Here is a 13,066-nt window from a genome sequence, read left to right as displayed (position 1 = left end):
TTCAAAACCAGCCTGAGCAAGAGTGAGACCCCGTCTCTACTATAAATAGAAAGAAATTAATTGGCCAACTAACATATATATAGAAAAAATTAGCTGGGCATGGTGGTGTATGTCTGTAGTCCCAGCTACTCAGGAGGCTGAGGCAGAAGGATTGCTTGAGCCCAGGAGTTTGAGGTTGCTGTGAGCTAGGTTGACACCATGGCACTCACTCTAGCCTGGGCAACAAAGTGAGACTCTGTCTCAAAAAAATAAAATAAATAAATAAATATAAAAATATAAAAAGCAGTCAAAGAGAAAGAACATAGCCTTGAAGGAAATAACATATTGGCAACAGACTTCTCAGTAGGATTGATGAAAGTCAGAAGACAATGGAATTCTGATTAGCCTACAACCATCCATTTAACATTGTGTAATCAACAAAAATGTCTTTCCAAAATGAGGGCATGGAAAAGATACTTTTAAGATGAATATATATTGAGCCTACTAGAGTAATTTCTATTATATTGTTTATATATAAATACATATGTAAATATAATTATATAGAGAAAAATGACCCCTGTTAAAAGATATAAGATGGAAGAAAAAATAAGGAAAAACAAAATTTGTCTACATACAGAAAAATCTAACTAAATGTTGATACATTTGAAATAATAAACTAGCATAAAAATTGGTTCTTCGACAAGATTAATAAAATGAATTTTAGTGAAATTGATTAAGAAAAAAGAAAAGAGGCCGGGCGCTGTGGCTCACGCCTGTAATCCTAGCTCTTGGGAGGCCGAGGCGGGCGGATTGCTCAAGGTCAGGAGTTCAAAACCAGCCTGAGCAAGAGCGAGACCCCGTCTCTACTATAAATAGAAAGAAATTAATTGGCCAACTGATATATATATAAAAAAATTAGCCGGGCATGGTGGCGCATGCCTGTAGTCCCAGCTACTCGGGAGGCTGAGGCAGGAGGATCGCTTGAGCCCAGGTGTTTGAGGTTGCTGTGAGCTAGGCTGACGCCACGGCACTCACTCTAGCCTGGACAACAAAGTGAGACTCTGTCTCAAAAAAAAAAAAAAAAAGAAATAAACAAACAGTATTAGAAATATAAAGGCACATTTAACTATGGTTAGAGAACAGACTTAAATGAAAGTATGGGCTGGAATTCTGTTTCTGGCCATGGTAAAGTAATAAGAAGTGGACTTGTCTTCTCAAATCAAGCAACTAAAAAACTGAATAAAATACATGAAACAACTATTTTTAGGCATTGGATAATAGGCAGCTGAGGACAGTGATTCTCAAGGAAAGGGAAGCAAATGAGATGAATTCCCTGGCTTCGGACTAGAAGAAACTCCTGAAATACAGGTAGAAGAAGGAGAAACCCAAACAGAGCTCTGCGGTCTCACTGAGTTTAGGAGACAGATGTCATAGTCCTGAGAGGCTGAGGTGGATGGAGGGTGTGGGGAAAGCACCCAGAGGAAATTATGTAAAGAGCCACAGCGTCCTCTTGAGACTTTACTGACTACTAGGCTACCCATGCATAGGGTGAAGTTCCACAAGGAAAGGTAAAATGAACAAATATTCAAAGGCTGCAGATTTGTAGGGCTCCTACAGGGCTGGGAGATAGTTGAGTTCTGGCCTGTTGTGATGGAGATTCATTGATGATAACCTAAGGCTTTCAGTGGAGATTCCTTAGGGGTCACACCTTAGCAGGAAGGCTCAAATACTGTTGGAGTGCAGGCACACTTCATCCACCCTAGCAAAGCTTACAACAGGCCCTGAAGGGATCAAACTAATCTGTAAAGAACTTAGTTACCTACTAGAATAGAGAGCAACAATCATAAAGACAATAAAATCTAGCACTTAATAAAGTAATGGTTACAATGTTCAACGTCCAGTCAAAAGTTACCAAACATGCCAAGAAACGGGAAAATGTAGCTCAAAATGCAAATAAAAGTTGATCATTAAAACAGGCTCAGAAAGACAGACATATATAACTAACAGACAGAAATGTTAAAATATCTATTTTAACTACATTCATGTATTTAAAGGAAGACATGAATATAATGAGGAAAGATATGAAAGATTTGAACCAAACTAAAGTTTTAGAAAAGAAAATGTGTCAAACAAAAATTTTACCAAATGGAATAAATAGCAATTATTATCTTCAGAATAAAAGATCAGTGATCATGAAGCAATCAATAAAATCTATTGAAAGTGAAACAGAGAGAAAAAAATACTGGAAAAAAAAAACAGAGTTTCAGTGACTAGTGGGACAATAACAAATACTCTAACATACGTATAATTTGAATCCTATGAGGATTCTTTCCTTGCCATGTGAGAACACAGTGAGAAGGCAGCTGTATATAAGCCAGAAAGAGGCCCCTCCCCAGAAACTAACCATGCCGGCACTTTGATCTTGTACTTTTAGCTTCCCTAACTCTGAGAAAATAAATTTATTTTGTTTAAGCCACGCAGTCTATGTTATTTTGTTATAGCAGCTTGAGCTAAGACATACATAATTCTGTTAATATACTAAAAGCTATTAGATTGTACATTTTAAATGAGTAAATGGTATAATATGTGAATACGGCTGTTTTTTAAAAGTGAGCAGTATATGATCATAAACCCTGGGCTCAATTTCCAGTTTCAAACTTCCTGGCCAGGAGACTTTAAACAACTCATTTAACACCCGAACTTTATGATTAAGAGCTTAGAATCTATGAATCCTAGCTCTCTCACTTGCTACAACTGCATCTTCAGGCATAACCTTTATAAGCCCCAAGTTTCCTCATCTGAAAAATAATTGCTTCTTCTTTGCGATCTTTTATGGATTAAATGAGATAATCAGTGTTAAATATATTACCATAATCCCACGTGTGGTAAATACTAATAATTACCTACAATTTTTAGGGTTCAAAATGCACATAATAGGCCGGGCGCGGTGGCTCACGCCTGTAATCCTAGCTCTCTGGGAGGCCGAGGCGGGCGGATTGCTCGAGGTCAGGAGTTCGAAACCAGCCTGAGCAAGAGCGAGACCCCGTCTCTACTATAAACAGAAAGAAATTAATTGGCCAACTAATATATATAGAAAAAATTAGCCGGGCATGGTGACGCATGCCTGTAGTCCCAGCTACTTGGGAGGCTGAGGCAGGAGGATTGCTTGAGCCAGGAGTTTGAGGTTGCTGTGAGCTAGGCTGACGCCATGGCACTCACTCTGTTGGGCCGTAGAAATGTACAGCCCGTTTGGGAGAGAGAGACGACCGCCCAAAAAGACTCAGAGTCCAGAGGCTTGATGCAAGAGAGCAAGAGGATTTATTTCCAGCGCGCGCAGGGGCTAAACAGCATCACCAAGATGGGGAGGCTGCCGCGCCGAAGCTCTCAAGCTTAGGGTTTTTATGGGGCAAGACCACACGCAGGTGGCCGGGGAGTTTAGGGTGGGGAAATTCCAGTAGCTCCATCTTGCACAACCAGTTGCACGACCACTACCCAATTCCGAGAACTTGCAATGGACACTTAGGGGAAAAGATAAAGAAAAAGGGAGGGGTAGGAGTCTTAATTACCTATGAGCAAGCATAGTTACAGAAGCGAAAAGCTGGTTAGGCTAGTTTGGGCCTTTAGGCTAGTTTGGGCCTTTCATTCCCCCCTTTTTCTTTTGGAAAGTTTTAATCTTGAAACTACAGGACTTCATCTCCAGCAAGAGGTTGATAGTTTCGTTGTAGAACCATTAATTGAACTGCGCCGACCTGCTCTCAGACTAGTCACTAGTCGGCTGAGTATACAAGGCCCAAAGGTTAGGAGCAAGATGAGTATAAGCAGGGGCCCTAGCAAAGTGGAGAGTAAAGTAGTTAACCAGGGGGAACTGTTAAACCAAGACTTAAACCAACCTGCTTGCCATTCATATTCCCGTTTGCGGCAGGCAAGCCCTTCCCTGACCTTAGCTATAGATTCTCTAACAACTCCCGCATGGTCTGCATAGACACAACGTTCTTCTTTGAGGGCAGCACACAGTCCTCCTTGCTGGAGGACTACTAGATCTAACCCCCTTTGGTTCTGGAGCACTACCTCGGATCAACAGCTGCCCTCAGAGTATTAAACCCTCTTTGCTGCATTGCCAGAGAAGAGATACTAGTTCATGCTCCTATTGTCCCTAAGCCAAGAGAGTAGCCAGGGTTATGGCTGTGAAGGGCTCTCTTTTTCTTTTAAAAATTAGGTTGGTGACTCTTTGCCCTATTATGCTCTCATACATTGTCTCCTCAGTGTGGTATATTATTTTTGGGAACACTAACACTATTATACAGTAATCTTTAGACCCATGTAAGGTTATGGGGTTGGTGGGGGTTTGAGGCGGTAAATACAGCTGTAGGTCTCTATCCCAAAAACACTGGACCAAAGACACAACATCCCCAAAACACAATAACCAACCCCCACCTCGACCCGTCCATGTTGTCACCCAGTTCAATCTTTAGATGCCACAACCCCAGTCCAAGTCTGGGTCAGCAGTCCTGGGCTGTCGCCGCCACTCGGGTCAGTCTGGTCTTTAGAGGATTCTTCGGGTCTGCAGTTGCTTTCCACCGGTCCTGGCACCGCTCCTGGTCTTTTTATTAGCAGGTCTCACGTGGGAGTGGTGTAGCCAGGTCGCTATTATTCTATCGACCTTAAGAGCAGTGGGAGTAACAAGGATAGTTTGAAAAGGGCCCTTCCATTTTGGCTCAAGGGTTCTGCTGTTATGCCGTTTCACCCACACCCAGTCCCCTGGCTGGTGTGGGTGAAACGGATATCCAGCACCCTTCTCCTCAGGCCGGTAGATAGCACGGAGGGCAGGCCATACTTGACTGTGGACACATTGCAGAGCCTGCACCGCTTGCAACACTTTGGGATGTCCCGGAAGAGCCTCAGGGCTCATCCTAGGAACTACAGGAGGGGGTGTGCCGTACATGATTTCAAAAGGGGCTAAACCCAAGTGATATGGGGTGTTCCAGGCTCGGAACAGGGCGAAGGGAAGGAGGGTCACCCAGTCTCTGCCAGTCTCTAGGGCCAATTTAGTCAGGGTCTCTTTTATTGTTCTATTTATTAGCTCTACCTGCCCAGAGCTCTGGGGATTATATGCACAATGTAATTTCCAATCTATCCCCATAGCCCGGGCCAGCCCTTGACTAACCTGACAAACGCAGGTCTATTATTTGATCTTATCCCTTCCAGCAGTCCATATCTGGGGACTATTTCTTCTAATATTTTCTTAGCTACTGTCAAAGCTGTTTCTCCTTTCGTAGGGAAGGCTTTTACCCATCTGGAAAACGTATCTACTATGACCAGTAAATATCGGCACCCCTATTTTCTAGGCTTGACCTCTGTGAAATCCACTTCCTAAAATAGTCCTGGCTACCTCCCCCTTTCCCTCATACCTGCGTGGGTCCCTCTGGTCCTCCCCGGCTGCATGACCTGACAGGCTCGGCAACTTTTGACGATGTCATCTGGAACCCGTCCTTGTGACTTGAACCTTAGTTGAGCAGTGTCCAGCAGTTGCAGCATCTTTTTCTTCCCTAGATGTGTGGTCTGATGCAGGTGCTTTAACAGGTGGCGTCTTAAGAGTTCTGGCACTATTAGGCGATGCCCTTTGTCCCGCAACCAGCCATCTTCACGTAGCTGCTCTGAGGCCCAGACCTCATCTACACTGGAATAGTCTGGCAGAGGAGGCAACCGTCCCATGCCTGGGGGTGGCAGGCTAAGGTGCAGGATGTTTGGCTGCGGAGTGTCTTCTGCAGCCTTCTTAGCTTCAGCGTCCGCTCTGCGATTGCCCTGTGCTTCCACTGAATGCCCGCTCTGCTGTCCCGGGGTGTGGACTACCGCCACTGCCTTTGGCAGCAAAACAGCCTCTAGTAGGTGGAGTATTTCAGGCATGTGCTTAATTTCCTTTCCCTCTGCCGTGATGAAGCCCCTTTCCCTGTAGAGGGCCCTATGTATGTGCACGGTCCCAAAGGCAAAGCAGCTGTCAGTGTACACCGTCAGCCTTTTTCTTCGGCCCGGCTAAGAGCCTCTGTCAGCGCTATTAGTTCTGCCTTCTGAGCAGATGTCCCTTGCGGAAGGCATGTCGCCCAGACAAGTTTACCTTGGTCATCTACTATGGCCGCCCCTGCGTACCTGCGTCCGTCCCGGATGAAACTGCTTCCGTCCGTGAACCAGGTCAGGTCGCTACCTGGAAGGGGGCGATCATTCAAGTCTCTACGGGTTGTCTGGGTCTCGGCTAGGATCTCAAGGCAATCACGTTCAGGTGCGGCTGCAGCGGGGGTTGGCAGAAGCGTAGCCGGATTCAAGGCGGCAGGGGCCCGGAACTCGATGCGGGGTGCGTCCAGCAAAAGCCCTTGGTAATGAGTCAGCCCCGCATTTGTGATCCACCGTCCCGGTGGCTGCTTCAGAACCCCCTCTATGGAGTGCGGGGTGGTGATCTGCAGCCGCTGCCCTAGGGTGAGCTTATCAGCGTCTTTGACCAACAGGGCTGTGGCTGCGATGATTCGCAAACACACTGGCCACCCCGCCACCACCGGATCTAGTTTTTTTTTGACAAGTACGCCACCAGTCTCTTCCAGGGTCCCAGGGCCTGCGTGAGTACTCCCTTGACTATTTCCCCTCTTCTCGTCTATGAACAGGTGAAACTCTTTTGTAGGATCAGGGAGTGCTAGGGCCGGGGCTTCTAGCATGGCTGCCCTCAGGGCCTGAAAAGCGTCTTTTGCACAGGCCACTCCCATGCTCGCCCCGTCTTATGCCCTTCATACAGAGGTGGAGCCTTTTCCGAAAACCCAAGGTCATCATGGAGGGCCTCGTTGAACAGGGTAGGCAAGTTTATCTTGAACCCAAATCCAATCTCTACCACGTGGTCCACCGATATAGTTTGGCTCCTGTTGCCCCCTGCACCCAGCTGGTCTTACTGGACAATTTTCCTGTGTCTTCCATTAGTACTAAATGTTCTGCTCCTGTATCTATGAGGAAGCTGACTGGGTTCCCCTTCACTTGCAAAGTTACCCTAGGTTTGGGGAGGGGGACCGAACCCCATCTTCCCTATTCGTCTATCACCTGTCCTGCAACCGTGACTTTTTCAGGACCTTCAAGTCTTCGCCCCTCTTTCTTTTGGGGCACTCTCAGGCCCAATGTCTATGCTCTTTGCAATTGGCACATTGATCCTTCCTAGCCTTTCCCGCCGGGGCCTTTCCCTATCCTCTGACCCTATCTGCCCCCCTCTTGTGGCGGCTAGCAGGATTTTAGCCATCTCTCTGTTTGCTTTCCGTGCTTTTCCAGCTTGGAATTTCCTATTTTCTATCCTGATCCTCTCTAACCTCTCTTCTAGCGTCTCCCTATTGTTATAGACCTTCTCCGCCACTTCTAACAGGTCCTGCAGAGTCTTCTCGCCCAATCTATCTATTCTCTGCACCTTGTGCCTACTGTCGGGGGCCGCCTGATTGACAAACGCCATCATAACAGCTGCCTTGCTCTCTTCCATAGTGGGAACTATGGGGTGTACTGCCGGAAGGCCTCCATGATCCTCTCTAAGTATGCTGCCGGGCTCTCTGGCCCCTGACGAACATCTCCTACCTTGGCCAAATTGGTCGGCTTTCGTGCCGCCATACGGAGACCGGCCATCAGAGTCTGGCAGTAGACCCGGAGACGCTCCCTACCTTCAGCCTCATTGTAGTCCCAAAGCGGCCGTTCAAGGGGAAAAGTTTGGTGGATGGTTGGTGGGTTTGTAGTAGGTCTGTCGTCCTCCCCGTAACCAGCTTCTGCGCCTCCCCCTGAATCCTTTCTCTTTCCTCCGTTGTGAAGAGCACCTTAAGCAGCTGCTGGCAGTCATCCCAGGTGGGCTGATGAGTGAAAAGCACAGAGTCTAAAAGATTAATTAGGTCTCTCAGATTCTGGGAGAAGTTCGAGTTTTGAGATTTCCAATTATAGAGATCAGCTGTGGAAAAGGGCCAATATTGGAGGAGCTGGAGGGGAGCTGTGTTGTCATCCGACCCTGGCCCAGAGTTGGGAACTGGCACTGGGCGTAGGGGGCAGGCGACAATGGAACCCGGAGACAACCCTCTCCTACTCCTAGTGCCTTGGGCCGGACCCTCAACCATAGGGGCCGTGGGCTGGGCTGTCCCCGGCCCTGGCCGGGCTGCCTGCGCCTGCGACTGGGGGACATAGGGTGGGGGAGATTCCAGGAGGAGGGATTCTGCCTGGGGATCAGTTAGGGGTAGAGGTCACCGAGCTGGATCTGATGGAGCCATCTGGGCCACTAGGGCGAGAGAAGGCTGAGGCACCGGCATCTTTACCCAAGAAGGAGGGTTTTGGGTGAGGTCCTGCCAGACAATGATATAGGGACCTTGATTCAGGTGTCCTTGGGGGTGCGGTGCAAAGATTTTCTTTTTCACTGCAGAAATAACAGAAAGGTTAAAAGTTTCATCTGAGGGCCACCCCACGCCGAAGGAGGGCCACTCAGAGGCACAAAACGTCTGCCAGGGGCCCTTCCGGATGATAACGGACAGGTCGTGGGCCCGGTCTCGTACTTCCTTCCAATGTGTCAGGGTGAGGGAGAGAGGAGTACTCTTCCCTTGGCCCATAATTCCTGGATGAGTAAAAAGGAGAATTTAAGAGAAAAGGACAACAACACAGACAGTAGACAAATACCGAAGCCACTTGTTTTTGCACACAAACACAGACAAAGGACGATACCTTACCCTAGGGTTACCTTGCCCAATCCTGCAACAACTTGCAGGCAAACAAATGGAGTCGACCAAGGCCACTTGGTCACTCACCCCTAATCCCTGGAGCGTCCTCCAGGGCGACAGTTTTTCTGGCCGCCAAGAACCCTATCTTGGTCCAGAGGAACTTCCTCCTTACGGAGTTAGTACCCTGTCGTTCCAAATTCAAACTTCAAAACTGACACATCACATACAACACAGAGACAAACATAAAGGACAACTCCGGAGTCGGCCTACCTCCAAGCCTGGTGCCACCGGTCTTTTTAAGAGGGGTCGCCTCTCCGATCCCGGACGAGCCCCCAAATGTTGGGCCGTAGAAATGTACAGCCCGTTTGGGAGAGAGAGACGACCGCCCAAAAAGACTCAGAGTCCAGAGGCTTGATGCAAGAGAGCAAGAGGATTTATTTCCAGCGCGCGCAGGGGCTAAACAGCATCACCAAGATGGGGAGGCTGCCGCGCCGAAGCTCTCAAGCTTAGGGTTTTTATGGGGCAAGACCACACGCAGGTGGCCGGGGAGTTTAGGGTGGGGAAATTCCAGTAGCTCCATCTTGCACAACCAGTTGCACGACCACTACCCAATTCCGAGAACTTGCAATGGACACTTAGGGGAAAAGATAAAGAAAAAGGGAGGGGTAGGAGTCTTAATTACCTATGAGCAAGCATAGTTACAGAAGCGAAAAGCTGGTTAGGCTAGTTTGGGCCTTTAGGCTAGTTTGGGCCTTTCAACTCTAGCCTGGGCAACAAAGCGAGACTCTGTCTCAAAAAAAAAAATAAAAAAAATAAAAAAATGCACATAATAAAAATAACATCCAGGTCACAAAGTTATTGTAGTTTACAATAATATAGACTATATTAATTGTAATTAATATAGACTATTGAACATATGATAATTATTTATTTGATTAATAACAAATACTTCTTGTGGATCCTACCATTCTCTATCCCACTAGAGATGGGGATTTTCCTCTTTTTCATCTAGGGAGCTTCTGAACTAATGCATGAAGATACCAACCAAATTGTCCACCACTTCCATTCTGAAACCTGTCTCAGCCTCCTCACTGTGCCCACCTCTCAGAAATTAGTAATTTCATGCTGAAAATTGATTTCATACTGTTTGAAGGTGGAATGTACTGCTGTGTTTGATATCAGCCATGTAATTCTTGGGAATTACATCCTGAAGGCTTCTATTCTACCCTTTAGTAAATAGTAAATGCTTTACTTACTGTCATGTGATGCACTTACATAATAAACCTGTTTGTTTTAAGCAGAGGGTTAGAGGCTTTTCATCCGGTTTACTGGAAAAGTTACAAAGAAGTTGTCAGGAACTTGGGGAAAACTGAGAAAAAATTGTGTTAAAAAAATGAGAGACAAAGTCACAGCAGAGTAATAAGTAATCTAGTCCAGCCCCAGGCCAGAATGTAAAACTTGAAGGGCCTCTAATCTGGACACAAGGGCTAGTGGAAGCACTTGGTAGAGCAGAGCATAGGTGTTACGTATTTCAGATGGAAGCTCTGTCATCAAAGGAAACTAGTAGGAGGGAAATGAGGAAGAGGTAAGAACAGATTCTAGTCCCCAGCAGGAGCCAGGCAAAAAATTACTGGCTTAGTCTAGGCAAGGTGGCTCACACCTGTAATCCCAGAACTTTGGGGGGCCAAAGTGGGAGGATAGCTTGAGCCCTGGAGTTCAAGACTAGCCTGAACAAGAGTGAGAACCCCTCTTGACAAAAAATAATAGAAAAATTAGCTGGGCAGAGTGGCACATGCCTATAGTCCAGCCACTTGGGCGGCCGACGCAGGCGGATGACTTGAGGCCAGGAGTTTAAGACCAGCCTGGGCAACATAGTGAGACCCCATGTCTACAAAACATTAAAAAAAAAAAATAGCCAAATGTGGTGCTGCTCCAGCCTGGACAACAGAGAGAAAGACTCTGTCTCTTTAAAAAAAAAATAATAATAATACTTGCTGTCTAAAAGTGCCCAGTGTCCTGGAAAAAAAAACAAAAACAAAAACAAGAAACACAGGATATTCAAGCAGCCTAAGAATTAGATATCTGGGTGTTCAGTGGAATATTTGAGAGATGGGAGTGGCAACTGGTTAATTCTAATCATCAGGGACTATTTATCTGTTGCTAAATGGTGTCTCTTTAGTTCCAAGAGAGAGCTAAGGCGTATTAAAAAAATAAATGCCTGGATGATCATAGGTAGGCCAGGAAGGACACATTAGCCATAGGAAGTTCTCACTGTTCTGTCTCACTTATGATGAATATGTGGGATTAGTGAAAACATTTTACAAGCCTTCTCGGTCATTGTTTAGATAAGATAAATCACACCAAAAGGAACCTATAAATGCTAAAGGAACCATGGTGCTGATGTTAATATTATTATACTGCTCCATTTTTCTCCATAATGCAAGTGTAGGGAGTTTTTTTTTAGAGACGGGGTCTTGCTCTTTTGCCCAGGCCGGACTCAAACTCCTGGGCTTGAATGACACCCCCCACCTCAGCCTCCTGAGCAGTTGGGACTACAGGTGCACACCACTGCACCCAGATTGTATAGAAAGTTCTTAAGTGACATTTTCAGGTTACGTAGTTTGTGAGTGAACGCCACATCTAACATTTGTGAGGCCTAAAACATTCCCCAGCCACTGAGACTTCAATACTATCTTTTTTAAAAATTAGAGTAGAAGCTTCTAATATAAATAATGTTCCTAATATATAGGCAGAGAGCTCTTGCTATGCCAACTCCTGATGAGATTACATTAACACTGTAATTTGATTGCAGATTCAAGCCAGTGGAGTACAAAAGTAGAGGTCACCTTAATGAAGTGTAAAGCTACAACATACATAAGCTGGCATAGGTGATCTTGACATGACATAACTATGAAGCCTCAAATTATATAATAGAGAAGGGGTATGAGGCAGGTACCTCAGGATACTGAAGTGTTGCAGAAGACCCACAAATGGTTGTAAGCACAAAATGGTAGACAACAAACCTGGTTTTTGTGGTGTAGGTAAAATCATTAGCAACACCTTTTTTTTCTTTCTTTTTCAGCAGTTTGAAGATGCCATTCCATTGTATTTTTTCATAGTTTCCGTTAAAAAGACTGCAGTTAGTCTTCCTGTTGTTCCTTTGAAGATAAAGTATTAATATCTTTTTTTTCCTTTGCCTATTTTTAAGATTTTTTAAATCTTTGGTTTTCATCAATTCAACTGTGATGTACCTATTTGTGATTTTCTTTTATCCTGCTTGGGTTTCACTGTTCTTTTTTTTAATCTTTGGGTTGTCTTTATACATTTCTTCTGCTCCGTTGTCTATCTCTGCCCCCTCCAATTATATATATGTTAAACTGTTTGACTATGTTCCACATGTCTCTTTTGCTCTGTTCTTTTTCTTCCATGAAGTTTTCTCTTTTAATTTGGATCATTTCTATTGATCAGTTTTCAAATTCACTAACTCTTTCTTTGCTGTGTCCTGCCTATTAAACTCAGCCAAAGTGTTCCTAATTTCAGATAGTGTCTTTTTTCATTTCTAGGATGTGCTTTTGATTCTTTCTAATAGATTATAATTCTGTTGAATTTCTCTTTCTATTTTTCTATATTTTTCTATTTTCTTTAAGTTATTAATCTTAGTTATTCTTAAAGTCCTTGTCAGTTAACTTGAGTATATCATCTGTGACTTTGTATCATCTGTTTTTTCTCTTTATTATTGGCTACATTATCCTGCCTCTTCACATATTTTGTAATTTTGATTGCATGTCAAACATCGTATATAAAAGAATTCAGAGGTTTCAGATAATGTCATCTCCGTGAAATAAGCAGATCACTTCAAATCAAATAGGGTTTTCTTTTAGTCGTTGTTCCTCAGGTGTGGCCCTCCTGACTTTTGATTGACAGCTTATTGAATCTCTAGCTGTTGAGCTCTTCAGAGTTAGTTCTGCCCTTCAAAGATTTTGAGTTTAGCTTTTTCTGCTGTGACCCCATGCAGCTCAATATTTAGCAAATGTTCTGAGGGGTAACTGGCTGTGTATTTGTGGCAGGATCCTCTCCTCCTAGTGGGAATTTGTCTTCTAAGTACCATGAAATTGAGATAGCTCACTTTGCCCTTCTAGCCAAGTCTCCTAGCCTCCTGCATCACCCAATAATCAGCACATGCTCCTTTGTGTTTGGTTCTACACTAGTTTACAATCTGTCAAGCCAGACCCACACAACCACCAAAAGCTCCCTCCTCCTAGGCCAAGCATGATTCTTATTCTTCACCCAGAACTGGCAAATATCCCCAGGGAGGAAAATGGCCAGAGACTGTCAGCTCACCTAGGAAGGGCTCCCCTCTCTCTGGAAGTTTAGTTCATATA

Source organism: Microcebus murinus, chromosome 14 (assembly GCF_040939455.1).
Source record: "Microcebus murinus isolate Inina chromosome 14, M.murinus_Inina_mat1.0, whole genome shotgun sequence".
Lineage (NCBI taxonomy): Eukaryota > Metazoa > Chordata > Mammalia > Primates > Cheirogaleidae > Microcebus > Microcebus murinus.
This window is presented reverse-complemented; position numbering follows the sequence as displayed.